This window comes from Tamandua tetradactyla, chromosome 13 (assembly GCF_023851605.1).
Source record: "Tamandua tetradactyla isolate mTamTet1 chromosome 13, mTamTet1.pri, whole genome shotgun sequence".
Lineage (NCBI taxonomy): Eukaryota > Metazoa > Chordata > Mammalia > Pilosa > Myrmecophagidae > Tamandua > Tamandua tetradactyla.
The window spans coordinates 55,764,070-55,781,316 of record NC_135339.1 but is presented as its reverse complement, the minus strand read 5'-3'; the positions used below and the strand labels follow the sequence as shown (position 1 = coordinate 55,781,316).

Below are 17,247 nucleotides of genomic sequence, written 5' to 3'. Positions count from 1 at the left end.
AATTTGGTGATTATTAAAATATTTTTCTCAGCTATTCTCCTTCTTGTTCTCTTTGGGACTCCACTTACAGATATATAAACTTAATTGATATTGAAACAATAGTCACTGAGTCACTGTTCTTTTTTTTTTCAATATATTTTTACTGTCAGATTGAATAATTTCTAATGATCTATCTTTCCCTTCAAACTTCTATTATGAAAATTCTCCAATATATACAAATGTTGACAAGAATTTTACGTTGACTACCCATATATCCATCCCCTTGATACTACAATTAACATTTGCTTTATCACACATTGTTCCATCTATTTATCCCTCCATCTATCCATCAGTCTAACTTTTTCCTCATGTGATTTTAAAAAGTATATTGCAGACATTATTTCACTTCACCCCTCATTTCTCACCATGATCATTAAGTGGAGTTCAATATTTGTACTTTTTTTAAAAAGCATATATTAGAAATTCTGTCCCTAATTTGAATATCTGTTTTTGGTTTATGTTACAATTATTTTTCTAATGTGTTGATTGTTGACACCATAAATAGGTGATGAACATTTCAAAATATTTTCTGGATCTATTGATATGGTCATATCTCTTTTCTTCTGTTTCTGTTATCATTATTCACTGCATTGTTAATTTTTGAGCATTAAACCAACTGTGTATTACTGGAATAAATTCCATTTGGTTATGTTGCATTCTCCTTTTCTGTAGACTGGATTTGATTAGCTGATGTTTTTGTTAAATATTTTTGCATCTATGTTGATATTTCCATATCAAATTTTTGGTCTGAAATTTTATTTTATTTTGCAATTTTACACCAGATTTTGGCTTTAGAGTTATGCTGACTTCATCAAGTACATTGAGAAGGGTTCTCTTCTGCTGTAGTTTCTGAAAGAGTTTGTGTAAGACTGGTGTTATTTCTTCCTTAAATATATGATTGGTTTCATCAGTGAAGCCATTTGGACCTGGTGGTGCTGGTGGAATGTGCAAATATTTTTGGTAAAGAATCAATTGTTTAACATCTATTTAAGTATATTCTGATTTTATACTTCATCCTGTGTCAGTTTGGGTAAGTAGAATTGTTCAAAAAGCTTATTAATTGTTGCTGGATTTTTAAATCCATTGGTATGAAATTGTTGATTCCCTTTTTATTTTAAAGACATCTGTTGGTGGGAGCCTCACAAGTTGACTGATGAATACATTAGATACAACCTTAGCAATTTTTGACACTTCCTTCCTTTTTGTTAGGATAGGGTGTTCTAGGCTGACACTGTTCATTTTCTGCCCAAGACTTCAAATCAACCAGTTCTTCAGGAAGCTCTAATATATCTTAGTAGGAAATGGCTGTTTCAACAGCTGAGCACTATGCTGATTTTTCTACTGGGTTAGACATAGATTTTAGGCATTTTTCAGTTAATAAAGAGACAAAATAAGGAATGTTTATATATTTACCATGAGTTCATATTGATACTTGCAAATCAAATTCCGAATTAGAGGATGTTACTTAACTATCCTGTATTTATATCTGTTTTCTCCCACACCATAGTGCTACCTCTTAAGATCATAAAGGATGATAGAATTAGGAAATCATATTTTGTGCATTTGCCTCATCACATATTACATACAAAATGGTCTCAGAATAATGATATAAATGGTGCAAGCAAAAACATGATCCTGAAGAGAGTTTTTTTTTTTTTGGCAGCCCTTAGGGTTTCTCTCACTCGGGATTTACAGTATAGTTACTACATTTAAAAATCACCTGGAATATGATTATACCACCAAATGGTTATATACTGAGGTTCAAGTTCCTTTGTTTCATTTTTTTTAATTTTTAGGGATTAATTTAAGCTTTAATTTTGCTTGGTTATTATGTAAAAGTCATGTGATCCTAAAGTAAAATGTACAAAATAAGGTATCCTTAAAGAAGTCTAGTTTCAATTCTTTTCTCTTTCTTCCTATTTCCTACCTCTCCTTATAGATCATTTTAAACAAATGCAAGGTAGGCATATTCCCACAGATACTTATAATTTACATACAGAAAAATAGTAACTTTACAACAGAGAAACCTGGAAGCTTAACCAAGCAATCAAAATTGGCATGACAGTAATGGAAGATAATAGTAAAATTTATAACTGAAAAAAAAAACCCATCATTTTTGAGGTATTAAGTGCAAAACCTGAACCTAATCATGAGAAAACATGCACAAAGCCAATGTGAGGGGCCTTTTTCAAAATATCTGGCTCGTATGCTTCAAAAATGTCAATGCCATGGAATAAAATAAGTGAGTGAACAGTTCTAGATTAAAGGAGACTGCAAGACATGGCAACTGAATGTAATCCATGTCCTTGCATTTTCTTTTGTCTTAAGGAACACTAGTAGGACAATTAGTGAAATCTGAAGAAGGTCTGAAGATTACATGAGAGTATTGTATCAATGTTAATTTTCTGTTTTTGTAATTGTAAAGTGGTTCTGTAAGGGAATGCAGGGCATTGTTTTAAATATCGTACTTAGGCAGAAAATTATCATGTGTGCTTCTCATTCTCAAATGGTTGAAAATATTAATATGTTTGCATACATAGATAGAGAGAAAATGGTAAAGTAGGTGGTAAAATGTTAACATTTGGGCAATCTGGGTAAGGGGTATATAGGAATTATTTGTACTATTCTTGCATTTTTTCTCTGTCTCAAATCATGTCAATATAAAGATTTATCCTTTTTCACTGGCAAGAAAAAAATCTGTTGGACACTTAGTGATTATTTCTTTTTCTTTTTGGTATTAGGAGACTACTTTCTTTTATTTTTTTCATTATTAGTCTAGGCAGGAATTTATTGCTTTTTAAATTGATCAATAAAATATCTTTATTCTTTCTTTGCTTTCCATTTCATTGCTTTCTGCTCTGACATTTATCATTTGCTCCATTTATCATTTCCTTTCTCCCCTCTAGATTCTTGAGATAGAGTCTTAGATCATTGATTTTATACTTTTCTCTTTTTATTTACATAAACATTTAAAACTACAAATTTCTTTCTACAAATATCGTTTGATAGTTTGTTTTAATTATAATTTAGTTTTTACTATTCTTCTTGTAATTTTTTCTTTGACCAGTGAAGTTTAGAAATATATATATTTCATTTCTACATATTTGTCACTTTCCAACTTTTTTACTGCTTTTGATTTGTAACTTAATTCCATAGTAGTCTGATCGTTTTAATAGCATCAATATTTTAAACTTTATTAAGTTTTATTTCATTTGAAGTACATGGTCTATGTTCACTTGGAAAAATGTGTATTCTGCAGTTAGGTGTGGTTTCTTAGAAATGAACTCTGAAATCTGAGCTTATTTCTTTTCCTTCTCAATGAATTATTTGGAATCTGGCTCACAAATATCTAATTCAGGGTTCATCCAAAGATTGCAGAAAGTTTTTAGAGAATTTAGGGCTTTCCTAATCTGGCTCTCTTCCTGAGATTTTTCTTCCTTTTTTTCACCTTCTATGTGGGTGAAAACCAATCAGAATGTTGTTATTGGTTCTTCAAGACAATAAAACTGCTGGGATAGTCAAGTTTTATTCAACTAATATTTTGCTGTCATGTGCCTGTCCTCAGGGTGAAGTCATGAAAATGGAAAACTCATCCAGAACAATTCTCTTTGTTCAAGTGTTTGCTAAACTCCAGTATCTGAATGTTTTTGGCCAACCGCCAACCCCCCCACAGTGCCTACACATATATCCTTACAGAGATACCAGAAATGATGGTTATTTTCTGTGGGAGCATTCTCCTGAAAATACTTTCTTAGACATTATACTATTGTATTGAGTCTTCATGCTATCAATTCCATCCTATAAATTTTTCATTTCTGCTATTGCAATCTTCAGTTTGAGAATTTCTCTTTTGTGTTTTAATTTTTCTAATGATATTTCATATCTATTCAGTTATTATCACTAATCATTCATTAAGCACTTAGTTATGTAAAGAAAGATTTTATAAAGCTTAACAGTAGCTAACTTTTCTTAGGTAAAGAAGGATTTTATAAAGCTTAACAGTAGCTAACTTTTCTTATGTAAAGAAGGATTTTATAAAACTTAGCAGTAGCTAACTTTTCTTATGTAAAGAAGGATTTTATAAAACTTAACAGTAGCTAACTTTTCTTATGTAAAGAAGGATTTTATAAAACTTAGCAGTAGCTAACTTTTCTTGCCTAATTTAGCTATTTGCATGTATTTTAGCTTCTGAATGATAGAAATATCTAGCAAAAGGATTTGTGTCATTTTATATTCACTACTATGCATTTGGTGTGAGTTAAGGATTGTAAAGGAAAGAGTTATGGGCCCCATCAGGCTAAGAAAAACAACTCGGGACCTTCCGGGGTGGTTATCTGCCTCTCCCAACCCCCATGACTCCTTGCACCAGAAATGCTTGTTGTGAAAATGATCGTTACCTGCTTCTTGCATGAAGCAACACCTGTGACCCATGCTCGACCCCCACCCCCCTCCTCCTGCCCCTTAAAAAGCTTCCCCAAACCCAGGCTAGGGGCTCTCTGTTCCTGCGTGTTCAGTGAGCCCCACGCATGTGTGGTAAATAAACCCCTTGCATGTTGCATGAGAGAACGTCTCTTGGAGTCCTCCTTTGCGTGGCAAAGCTCTCGAATTCTTACAGTTATATTCATGGTATCTACTTTAAATTTCATCATCCGATAATTCTAACATGTGGGATATCCTGGAGTTTGTTTCTGTTGATTGTTTCTACTTCTTTAATTATAAGTCACATTTCCTTCCTTTTCACATATGCAGTAATTTTTTAATTTTGTACTGTACATTTTGAACAATATCTTTTGGGGAGTATGGATTATGCTGTCTTCCTTTAAAGGGTGCTGACTTTTATTTTGTCAGGTGGTTAAATTATCTACAGATGTTTTTTAATTCTATTAAGTTAGTATTATTATTTGTCATTGTGGCTAATTTCAATTTTGAATTAATCCTTGGGCATGGCCCTTACTTCAGGATGGATTTCTTTTACCAACTCTTTGGAATTTGGGGTTACCATGGACTAACTGAAGTGCTAAAAATGTTCTCTTCACCCTAGCTGGGTTTGAACTTGAACTGCTCTTAGCACTGCAGACCGCCTAGTTTCCATCTTCAGTTCTTAGCAACTCAGTCATCCATTCATCAACTGTGTGGTGTTGCCTCTTGTGTTTTCAAACCACAGTCATGGGCCTACACTTGCACACTTTTACAAGCCACATTTTGTAAAATGTGCAAATAAACATTTTACAAAAATGTGTTTTACAAAAATGTGTATTTGCACATTTCTCTAGTCCTCTAATCTTCTTCACTAAGTCCAGATGCCAAATTCTGATCTCAGTCTCCTCAGCTTAATAAAAGATTACTCTGTTTGGCCCTTACCTAGTTGCACTGTGCTAGGAAAGTGCTTCCAGGTAGAAATCCAGGGTGATTTTAAGACTCACTTTTTTCTTTCTTCTGCCAAGTATCACAGTCCTGGATTACCTCTTTTCAATGTGGAAAGCTGTTAGTTCATATTTTTTTCCAGGCTTAATATTTGTTTTATTCACATTTCATTAATAGTGTTTATTAATATTTGTTTTATTATATGAGGGCAACTCCAAAGAAGTTACTCTATCATAGCCAGAAGTAGATAATTCCACCAGAACTATTTTGTCAAAAATTAACTTTGCGTGGAATCCTGTTCTAAGGTTTTTAAAATACTGCAATTTATCTGTTAAGAGGAATGCATTCCAGGGAACTTCTTTGGTTTTATGCAAAGGAAGGACTGGTTTCAGATGACAAACTGCTGTGGATGGCTTTGAAAATGGTTTATGACCATTAACACAGCCCTGGAAATGGCTTAAGATCTGAATTTGCTTTGAGCCATGAAACAAATACATTTTCCTTTTTTGTGCCTCAATCTCCTCATCTCCAAAACAAAAGGATCAGATGAGGAACTTCTAATTGTTTTCAAACTCCATGACCTTCTTTATAATCCAGTTTGTATTTTCTGTTTTCATCAGGGCACAAACATTTTAACATCTCTGACTTCTGTCCTTCTGATGACAAAGAATTCCCCAACCTGGAGAAATTTGACCCTGGTGACTTCCTGGATGAAAGTGGTGACTTTAAGAAGAGTGACTTTTTCATGCCTTTTTCAGCAGGCAAGTGAGCTTCACTTTCATTTATAAATCAGGGGTTGAGTGAGATGAGGAGGGGCTTCTCAGGAAGCTGCTCTGGGTGGATGAATTGCCACTTACATGAGGCCAGAAGCACTGTTCCCAAAGTTCATGTTAATTCTCACTGGATTAGAGGCTGCACTCACTGATTTCTGCCTCCTGCCTCAGCACTGCATGGCTAAGAGTTCCTCCTAGAAATCCAACTCCATTAAAGGTCTCTCTCCCCTGCGCTGAGCAGCCAGTTCACCCAATAAACTTCACCGAACATCTTGTACAAAGAAGTCCCATTCTCAGCACCAGGGATACAAATGTGAATAAGGAAAAAATCTTTTTTTCTAAGAAGATGTACTGACAAACCATGCGACTACACTGTGACATATATTATGATTAGAGGTTGCTATAGGTCATAAAGAGAAAGAGCTCTTGTCTTTGACCATTTCATGTCAATGAAAAGGTAATTCATGAAAATCAGCTTCCTGGTCATAAAAGAGACAAGAAACAGAATGGATTTGGAGGAAGCGAGAAATGGAGAATGTTAGCACACTGTACTGGAGCAGCAGGAAGGCCTTTCCTATAGAAGGCAGAATAGGGGCAGAAATAGGTGATTTGCAGCTGACTGAATATTTGAAAATCAGTACATAGCAACCCGTGGTACTGTGGTCCCATGGTTATATGCAATGCCTGGAATCTCAAAGTAAGCCTCAGCTATTTCTTATCTTCCTTCCAGTATTTTAGAGCCCATTATTCCATAATGATCATAATTAAGATTGCCATTCATTTCACAGGACGTGGGGGACCTGAGGTATTAGTGTAGCAGGCAGGCCTCCCCCTTTTTCTGATTTAGCTGTGCTCTCTGTGGAAAATCCTGAAACCCCCCTCCCCTAGTCTTCAGGAACTGGTGAAAATGCACATAGGCAAGATAAGATATTCCTGGGGTGGGGGCTCCTCAACAGTACAGCCCTGGGCCATTCTCAACTTAAATCAGCCAATTGTTTACCTTGTCTTTAACATGTTGTATAGTCTATAAAATCTAAGGTTGCTTTTTGTTGGGGCTCAGACTTTCAAGGTGACTCAGCTGAGCCCCATGCGCGTGAGCTAATAAATCACTTGCTTCCCAAAACTGCGGACCCTTAGTCTCAGCCTGCTCTAATTTCGGCAGAACGTTCCTGGAGGCCTGCGGCCTCGATCCTGGTTTTCGTGCTACATTTCCTCAAGAGCTTCTATTCCAGTCTGTGAGACATCATAATAATTTCACATGAAATGTTCTGTATCAGAAACATTAATGAGTGTATGGAAATGTACCTCCTGATCTGGTCAAAAACATTAGTTTAGAATACCTGACATGTCAGCGGGGTCTAGAAAGATGTAGAGAATATCAGTAGGTAGAGCATAAGGGAAGACCATCCCATTCAGCAGAAAGTGTAGAATTTAAGATAAAACATGAGGCTAGGCAGTCCGTTTGGGATTGGTGAATAGTTAGTTAATGGCTGGGTTTAGGGTAACTGGGTGGAAGGTGTGGAAACAAATGAAGCTCTAAAAATTGCTTACAGCCTGTTTGTGATATTTCTTTTATACCTTGAAATGATAAGCTCTTGAATTTTTTTTTTTTTTTTTAAGGCAGGGAAGTGGCAAGGTTAGCCTTATGTTTTAGAATCCCTGTGAGGATAAACTGATCCATTTCTGAGTGCTGGCTCAGAGGTTGATGGAAAGGCACAGTATTGTGCATCACACCAATTGCAGCAGGTGTCTGCATGTATGTATAGAAAGGGGTCACTGGCAAGCCTCAGCACAGCAGTTCCAATGTGGATGAACAGGAAAAGGTGTTCTCATATAGCATGTACGCAGAAATACTTGCCGAGTAAGTGAAGGAAACCAGAGGTTGGAGTAGTTTGAAGAAGCCACAGGTTAATTAGACATTTAATGGTATATTTATTGAGAAATATAATTAAATGTATATTAATTCACATGTCATTTTTAGGGAAAGGAGCTTGTGTTGGAGAGGGGTTGGCTGCCATGGAGCTGTTTATAATCCTGACCACCATCTTACAGCATTTTATTTTGAAACCTCTGGTTGAGCCAAAGGACATCAACATCACCCCAATTCTTTCCGGGTTAAGCTCAGTAGCACCCTTCTATGAGCTCTGTTTCATTCCAGTCTAAAGAAAGGGTACAGACAGACTGCAGATTGAGCCTCCAGCCTTACTTGAGCCAGCCAGATGTTTTCTGACCTTTGAGCTAGTCATCATTCCCCTTTTCCTAACAGCAGGAATGCCCTCTCTGGTCTTTATCTCCTAATTTTCCCAATCCTTCAAGATCAAGCTCAATCCCTTCATGAAATAGAGGTAAATATTTCATCACCAGTAAAAATTTGTTTTGCATTACAAATCTGAACTCCTAAACTACCTCTCATCTGCAATGTGTACCAAATGGAAAGCACAATTTTGTGTTTTTTTTAAGTTATAATTTTGGAAAATGTGGAAATACCTCACAATTAAAAATTAGAAATTATCCTATGACTTTAAAAAATGTTCAAAATAAAGCATAAAATTTATTCCAGTCTCTCTCCAATGGGAATGATCTCTTGACAGTTTGTCTTTGGGCAATAGTTATTAAAATATAATCTTGCTTGTACATGTGTATGTATGTTTATATTTGCATGTGTGTGGGTATGATAGCACATTTAAAGTAAAATAATTAAAATGAAAAATTCATTAAGAGGTTCAGTACCTGATTTGAGAAAGCAGAAGAACAAAATCAGCACACTTGAAGACAGGTCAGTTGAGATTATCAGGGTTGAGGAATAAGAAGAAGAAGAAAAGAATGAAGAAAAATAAGGAGAACCCCAGAGACTTTTGGGACACAATCAAGTGCATGACATATGAACATTGTGAATCCACAGGAGGAGGAAGGGGAACAAATAATATGTGAGGAAATAATAGCAGATAACTTCCCAAATAGCTCTCCCAATTTGATTCTAGCAAGTGTAAAATGGTTCTCAATATGGTTTTGATTTGCAGTCCCCTGATGGGTAATGATACTGAATATCTTTTCATGTAATTATTGGCCATTTGTATATTTTCTTATGAGAACTATCTATTTAAGTATTTTCTCCATTTTTAAATTGGGTTTTTTGTCTTATTCTTGAATTATAGGTGTATATATATATAAAACCCTTCTCAGATATGTGGTTTCCAGATTTTCTCCCATCATGTAGGTTGTCTTTTGTATCCATGAGGAAATCCTTTGAATGTAAAGTTTTTAATTTTGATGAAGTCCCACTGATCTACTTTCTTTTATTGTTATTCATGCTTTGAGTATAAATCTAAGAAACTGTTGCCTAACACCAGTTTTGAGGATGCTTCCTTATGTTTCCTTCTAGGAGTTTTATAATTCTGCTCTTCTATTTAGGTATATGACCCATTTTTTAATTAATTTTTGTATAAGTTATAAAGTAGAAGGCCTCCCTACATTTTTTGGAGTATGGAGATCTTTTTTTCCCAGCACTATTTCTCTGGGAGAGACAGGAAGTAACAGGCCTTTCTTTGCATCTGATTTCTGTTGCCCCCGATGGTCAATTGAGAGCAAATACTCATTGAATTCCTATGTTGAGAGTGTGGAGTTTCAGGGATACAAAGCAAACATGGGCAGTGGTTGAGCCAGGGATGTAGCCCAAGCCAGGACCCTGTCCCCACCTGTCTTAGTTTCCAGCTGCTATGATAGATACCAGAGAACGAGCTATATTAACCAACAGGAGTTTGTCTCACAGTTTTGGAAGTTTGAATTCCAAAATCACCTACCAGCAGCCCACGCTTTCTCCTGGAGTCTACAGTGTTCTGCTGGTGACTTGCCTACAATCCACATGTTCCTTGACTTGTAGATGCATCTACTTCTGTCCCATGGTGACATGTCTCCTTCTGCACCTCCCCTGGTTTCCATCTCCTCCTGTTCAGTTGCCACCTTATAAGACTGCAGCCATAATGGGTTAGGCTCACCCATATTTACTTACGTCTCACCTTGACCAATAACATAGTCAAAGATCCTACTTACAACTGAGTTCACACTCACAAGACCCTGGTTAGGACTTGAACATTTCTTGATGGGAACATGATACAATCCTCAATGCCACACTTTGGCCTCTCCAGCAACACACCTTCACTAGGCTGTTCCTTGACGCTGAGGGTCAGTGAGGTAGAACTTGATCCTCCATCAGCCACACCCCTCTAGACTGAGTTCCTGACAGGCTATGCAGCTACTGGCCACAGCAATAGCAGCTGCTGCATGTCCACCCAGCAGAATGGCTTCTCAGTAACACTCACAGCTCTTGTGACCATGTCCCAGGTTCTAGAACCTCTGTGAAGCATGGGCGCTCCTGTCACTGGTCATCTGCATGAGGGGGTAAATACAAAATGATGGCATCCTTCTGAAGCATGGTCCTGCGGCAGTAATGGACTGCTCTGCCTTTGGGACACCAACAACCAAGTCAGAGGGGATGATAGAGCAGAAGGAGATAGGAGCTAGAACAGAGCATGAAAATCTCAGGCAGGGTTTAAAAGGAAACAGATTAACCTCCAAAATCTAATCAGAAGGTGTGCTCTCTAATTGTACAATGACAGGTCAAGATATACTCTATGGGGGAGCTGGTGCAGGATGCAGTTTAATCCTGTGTCTCCAAGTTACATTTTCATGAATTCCCATCTCCCTCTGACCCTTTGCTATTCCCCTGAATTATCACATAGATACAGAGTCTTATCCTTCATGATTCTTCTTTATTTCTGAGAACCACTGATTGCTGGGCCCTTCCATTTTCAGCAAGGCTCTTCATTCCAGTGTACCTGCTGAGTACCAGGTAGTAGCATTACTCTCTAATGGCATTCCCCCAGTATCACTGGTAAACAGTTAGTGTTGCACCATATACAGAGGGGGAACCTAAGGTTTGGTAATAGTCAGTTGGCCTCTTATTTCTGGAACCTATTACAAACCTTGATCAGGCTGATCTTGAAAGTGTTGTGTTATAGCAACTATGATGACTGTGACACCTGATGAGCTCAGAATGGCGTGGGCTCTGGCCCAGGCTCTGGACCACACAGCCTGACCTTTGTTTATAGGGTGAGACTGGCCGGGGCCTCAAGTCCAAGTCTTTTCTCCTCAGTACTGGAGGCTTCAGCAATGTTCTCTTCTCCCACGTCCTCCTATGGATATTCCCACTTGTAAAGTCTTGGAAATGGATGGCAGTGAATGTAACATGACATGGTGAGTGTAATTAACAACGCTGAATTTTATGTGTGAATGTGGTAAATGGGAAGTTGTAGGTCATATATATATATTAATAGAATAAAAAATAAAAGGTAAAGCATAGGACTGATGACACAACAAACCTTACTTAAACTATGGACTATAGTTATTACTGTACTATTATAAAAATTGTAACACATATACTACACTAATGCAAGGTGTGAGTATATGCATAGGGTAGTATGTGGAAAAAATATACCCTAATGTCAACTGTGGACTACTGTTAATAGTACAATATTTACATTCTTTCATCAATTGTAACAAAGGTCCCATATTAAGACAAAGTGTTAATAATGGGGGGACAGGAGGAGGTATATGGGACTGCTGTGTTTTCTACATGATTTTTCTGTAAAACTGCAACTTCTTTAATTAAAAATTTTCAAGAAAGAGAAACAACTCAACCCTAAGCCCATGTGTGGTAGTCTTAGCCTGCAGCAGGGCACAGCTCCCTCCACTCCCTACCTCGAGCTGTAAGGCCTCAGCCACCCAAGGGCCAGCCCGAGATGCCACTGAGGACAGCAACCCGTGAAGCCCAAAAGCACAGTGTGAACAGGACAATGAGATAGACCGTCATTCCAGATGAGGAGTTTGGGATTCCAGGGAATTAGGCAGGTCTACCGGTGAGATGGACTGAGGTGAGCAGCAGTAACTCATGCCCACCTCCCTCTTCCCTGAGAAGTGAGCACTGCTGCACTTCCCAGAGCCCTGTGGGCACGAGGGCACTAGACACGGGTGGGCCCAGCCTACTGCGAATGTGCTACATTACATGGTGAAAGGATTCAAGGATCTTGAGAGGAAGAATTTCTCCTGGACTATCTGTCACATTCACTGTACACACTAGAGTCCTAATGAGAGGGAAGCAGGGGCATCAGAGTTAGTGTGGGATATGAGGCAACAGAAGCGAGAGGCTGGAGTGATGTGAGGAAGGCGTCGTGAGGCAAGGATGCAGGTGACTTCCAGAGTGGACAAAGGCAGGAGAGGGATGTTTCCCTAGAGTCTCTGGAGGGAGCCAGCTTCTGACACCTTGACTTTAGCCAAATGAGAATGATTTTTGAATTCTGACCTCCAGAACTGTACGATAATAACTTGTGTTGCTTTAAGGCACTAAGTTTGTGGTAACTTGTTATAGCAGCAATAGGAATTTATATGAACAGTATCTACTTCAAAAGTTTATGAGAGCTCTCTCTCCGCCGGACCGCCGCGCGGCGCACGCGCCCCGCAGCAGCCGAGCCGCCCGACCTCCCTACCCCCTCTCTCTCTCCGCCGGACCGCCGCGCGGCGCACGCGCCCCGCAGCAGCCGAGCCGCCCGACCTCCCTACCCCCTCTCTCTCTCCGCCGGACCGCCGCGCGGCGCACGCGCCCCGCAGCAGCCGAGCCGCCCGACCTCCCTACCCCCTCTCTCTCTCCGCCGGACCGCCGCGCGGCGCACGCGCCCCGCAGCAGCCGAGCCGCCCGACCTCCCTACCCCCTCTCTCTCTCCGCCGGACCGCCGCGCGGCGCACGCGCCCCGCAGCAGCCGAGCCGCCCGACCTCCCTACCCCCTCTCTCTCTCCGCCGGACCGCCGCGCGGCGCACGCGCCCCGCAGCAGCCGAGCCGCCCGACCTCCCTACCCCCTCTCTCTCTCCGCCGGACCGCCGCGCGGCGCACGCGCCCCGCAGCAGCCGAGCCGCCCGACCTCCCTACCCCCCCTCTCTACCCCCCTCCTCCCCCTCCTGCTCCGGCTGCTCTCCAACCAACACGGTGCCCTCTTCCCCCGCCTTCACCGTGCTCCTCCGCCACCAGCCTCGACAGCCTTGCCGCCCTCACCTTTCCTCCTCCAGAACAACTACTGGGGGAGTGGAGATAATACAGAGCAGCTCCCGGAGCCACGAGGGAAATCAAAGGGACAGCGTACCCCATCCTGGAACGGCTGACTATCTGGGAGAACCAGCTCCGGTGAGATCACCAAGGGGCACGGGCTTTCCTGGGTGGGACAGCAAGCGACCGGAGTCCCTCCCTTCCACCTTCCCAGGCCAGCTGGTAGAATTGGACAGGCGGTCCCCTTAGGCCGCGGCGGCTGGTGCCCCCACCACACGAGGCCCCCCGGAACAACTGAGATAGTTGGGTCGGAAATCCCCAGACTGCGGAGAACAGTGACCGGGGGATCCCTTCCAAACACGTGACTCCCCCGTCGGCTGGGAGCAGTGCACTCTCCCGGGCTGCGACAGCTGGCGCCCTCCCGCCACGCTTGGTGCCCCGGGCCGACTAGCTAATTTTGCCGGACGCTCTCCTGTGCTGCGACAGCCGGCGACCCTCCCCGCGTTTGGAACCCCGGGCCGGCTGGCATTCTTCCAAGACGCTTCGGTTGCCGAACCTCCCCTACGGCGAGAGTTTTCCAGAGTTGAGGGACCCACAACAACTTTCGCTGGTGGAACCCACAGACAGGCGTGTGCCACGTGTGCCACCTACTGGGCAGGATAGGAAGAACAGAACCCAGAGACTGCGCAGAAAAATCTTTCAACCTGTGGGGTCGAACACCCGGGGAAATCTGACTAAATGCCCAGACGCCAGCAGAAGATAACGGATCACGCTCAGAAAATTGAACATATGGCCCAGTCAAACGAAGAAACCAATAGTTCAAATGAGATACAGGAGCTGAAACAACTAATGCTGAATATACGAACAGAAATGGAAAACCTCTTCAAAAACGAAATCGATAAATTGAGGGAGGACATGAAGAAGACATGGGCTGAACATAAAGAAGAAATAGAAAAACTGAAAAAACAAATCACAGAACTTATGGAAGTGAAAGATAAAGTAGAAAAGATGGAAAAAACAATGGATACCTACAATGACAGATTTAAAGAAACAGAAGATAGAATTAGTGATTTGGAGGATGAAACATCTGAACTCCAAAAAGAAACAGAAACTATCCGGAAAAGAATGGAAAAATTTGAACAAGGTATCAGGGAACTCAAGGACAATGTGAACCGTACAAATATACGTGTAGTGGGTATCCCAGAAGGAGAAGAGAAGGGAAAAGGAGGAGAAAAACTAATGGAAGAAATTATCACTGAAAATTTCCCAACTCTTATGAAAGACCTAAAATTACAGATCCAAGAAGTGCAGCGCACCCCAAAGAGATTAGACACAAATAGGCGTTCCCCAAGACACTTACTAGTTAGAATGTCAGAGGTCAAAGAGAAAGAGAGGATCTTGAAGGCAGCGAGAGAAAAACAATCCGTCACATACAAGGGAAACCCAATAAGACTATGTGTAGATTTCTCAGCAGAAACCATGGAAGCTAGAAGACAGTGGGATGATATATTTAAGTTACTAAAAGAGAAAAACTGCCAGCCAAGACTCCTATATCCAGCAAAATTGTCCTTCAAAAATGAGGGAGAATTTAAAACATTCTCAGACAAAAAGTCACTAAGAGAATTTGTGACCAAGAGACCAGCTTTGCAAGAAATACTAAAGGAAGCACTAGAGTCAGATACAAAAAGACAGAAGAGAGAGACATGGAGAAAAGTGTAGAAAGAAGGAAAGACAGATATGATATATATAATACAAAAGGCAAAATGGTAGAGGAAAATATTATCCAAACAGTAATAACTCTAAATGTCAATGGACTGAATTCCCCAATTAAAAGACATAGACTGGCAGAATGGATTAAAAAGCAGGATCCTTCTATATGCTGTCTACAGGAAACACATCTTAGACCCAAAGATAAATATAGGTTGAAAGTGAAAGGTTGGGAAAAGATATTTCATGCAAACAACAACCAGAAAAGAGCAGGAGTGGCTATACTAATATCCAACAAATTAGACTTCAAATGTAAAACAGTTAAAAGAGACAAAGAAGGACACTATATACTAATAAAAGGAACAATTAAACAAGAAGACATAACAATCATAAATATTTACGCACCGAACCAGAATGCCCCAAAATACGTGAGGAATACACTACAAACACTGAAAAGGGAAATAGACACATATACCATAATAGTTGGAGACTTCAATTCACCACTCTCATCAATGGACAGAACATCTACACAGAGGATCAATAAAGAAATAGAGAACCTGAATATTACTATAAATGAACTTGACTTAACAGACATTTATAGGACATTACATCCCACAACAGCAGGATACACCTTTTTTTCAAGTGCTCATGGATCATTCTCAAAGATAGACCATATGCTGGGTCACAAAGCAAGTCTTAACAAATTTAAAAAGATTGAAATCATACACAACACTTTCTCGGATCATAAAGGAATGAAGTTGGAAATCAATAATAGGCGGAGTGCCAGAAAATTCATAAATACATGGAGGCTCAACAACACACTCTTAAACAACAAGTGGGTCAAAGAAGAAATTGCAAGAGAAATTAGTAAATACCTAGAGGCAAATGAAAATGAAGACACAACATATCAAAACTTATGGGACGCAGCAAAGGCAGTGCTAAGAGGGAAATTTATTGCCCTAAATGCCTTTATCAGAAAAGAAGAAAAGGCAAAAATGCAGGAATTAACTGTCCACTTGGAAGAACTGGAGAAAGAACAGCAAACTAATCCCAAAGCAAGCAAAAGGAAAGAAATAACAAAGATTAGAGCAGAAATAAATGAAATTGAAAACATGAAAACAATAGAGAAAATCAATAAGACCAGAAGTTGGTTCTATGAGAAAATCAACAAGATTGATGGGCCCTTAGCAAGATTGACAAAAAGAAGAAGAGAGAGGATGCAAATAAATAAGATTAGAAATGAAAGAGGAGACATAACTACTGACCTCACAGAAATAAAGGAGGTAATAACAGGATACTATGAACAACTTTACGCTAATAAATACAACAATTTAGAAGAAATGGACAGGTTCCTGGAAAGACATGAACAACCAACTTTGACTCAAGAAGAAATAGACGACCTCAACAAACCAATCACAAGTAAAGAGATTGAATTAGTTATTCAAAACCTCCCTAAAAAGAAAAGTCCAGGACCAGACGGCTTCACATGTGAATTCTATCAAACATTCCAGAAAGAATTAGTACCTACTCTCCTCAAACTCTTCAACATAATCGAAGTGGAGGGAAAACTACCTAATTCATTCTATGAAGCCAACATCACCCTCATACCAAAACCAGGCAAAGATATTACAAAAAAAGAAAACTACAGACCAATCTCTCTAATGAATACAGATGCAAAAATCCTCAATAAAATTCTAGCAAATCGTATCCAGCAACACATTAAAAGAATTATACACCATGACCAAGTAGGATTCATCCCAGGTATGCAAGGATGGTTCAACATAAGAAAATCAATTAATGTAATACACCATATCAACAAATCAAAGCAGAAAAATCACATGATCATCTCAATTGATGCAGAGAAGGCATTTGACAAGATTCAACATCCTTTCCTGCTGAAAACACTTCAAAAGATAGGAATACAAGGGAACTTCCTTAAAATGATAGAGGGAATATATGAAAAACCCACAGCTAATATCATCCTCAATGGGGAAAAATTGAAAACTTTCCCCCTAAGATCAGGAACAAGACAAGGATGTCCACTATCACCACTATTATTCAACATTGTGTTGGAAGTTCTAGCCAGAGCAATTAGGCAAGAAAAAGAAATACAAGGCATCAAAATTGGAAAGGAAGAAGTAAAACTATCACTGTTTGCAGATGATATGATACTATATGTAGAAAACCCAGAAAAATCCACAACAAAATTACTAGAGCTAATAAATGAGTACAGCAAAGTAGCAGGCTACAAGATCAACATTCAAAAATCT

At 39.7% G+C, this 17,247-nt stretch overlaps 1 protein-coding gene across 3 annotated transcripts in view; it reads left to right on the top strand.

Moving 5' to 3' along the window:
• Positions 1–17,247, top strand: part of LOC143654026 (uncharacterized) — a 79,123-nt gene that overhangs the window by 8,371 nt on the left and 53,505 nt on the right. For 2 of the 3 annotated variants that reach the window (XR_013161642.1, XR_013161641.1), the window contains exon 1: positions 11,269–11,429. The gene's annotated coding sequence lies outside the window, so the exon portion shown is untranslated. Of the gene's footprint in view, positions 1–6,023; positions 6,165–11,268; positions 11,430–17,247 lie in introns of those variants that run through there. The other variant, XR_013161643.1, reaches the window with a different exon arrangement.